The following is a 956-nucleotide window of genomic DNA, read 5'->3' on the forward strand; positions in this document are numbered from 1 at the left end:
TCAATCAGTCAAAAACCAACAGCAACATGGAATTTCAAGCACCAAAAGACAAACAGCATGAACAAGTGATTGTGATATTCATATTGCAAACAGACAACAGCAACATTCATGTTTTAAAACTGCAGCAAGGTTTAGCATGGCATCAATGTGTTCATCCATATCCAAACAAAATTTGATCAGCATACAATCAACATGGTATTGGCTCAGGTAATATCAATTAGCAACTAAATAAACACGAGCATAGCTCCATGTAATTAATATTGAGGTCATGGTAATTGCAGCTCCAACAACACATAACTGATATGGCATTGTTAATGTCCATAATGCAACCAAACAACAGCATACAATATGTTCATGCATACTTAGCTAGTAACAAACCAACACACATTCAAGCACAATTTGGACAAATTCATCATAACAGCAACAGGGGACATTCAACAATTAGCATCATGAACTAAACCAAGCATACAACTGCATAGCATAATGATGGACAAAATAGTTGGTTTAAACAACAGCAAAGCATCATAACAGCAGTAGCAACATTCATCATAACAGCAGGGTTTTAGCATAGCAGCATTATCAATTCATTATCATCCAATGTCCATCACCAAATCTAGCAAAACAAACAAAAGCATATAGCAGCATAGCATTTGGCAATGTGTAGCAGCATGTTCAATCTTCAAACAAACATTAACCAAGCAAATCAACATAACAGCATCAATAAGCATCAGGCATCAAGGATGTGGGATCATATTTCATTAAATCCATGCTAGCAAGATAAAACGAGCAGAATCATGTTTGAACACACAAAATGAAATGAAGATTTCTTGGCCAAAACACAACCAAATTAAGCATGCTTTAGTTTTCTAGAATCACCATAAAAAGATCTTTCAAAAACATACTATAGCATAGCAAATGATTGAACTCGAATGCTTACTTGATTTTTAAGAAATTGA

This window comes from Lathyrus oleraceus, chromosome 4 (genome assembly GCF_024323335.1).
Source record: "Lathyrus oleraceus cultivar Zhongwan6 chromosome 4, CAAS_Psat_ZW6_1.0, whole genome shotgun sequence".
Taxonomy (NCBI): Eukaryota; Viridiplantae; Streptophyta; class Magnoliopsida; order Fabales; family Fabaceae; genus Lathyrus; species Lathyrus oleraceus.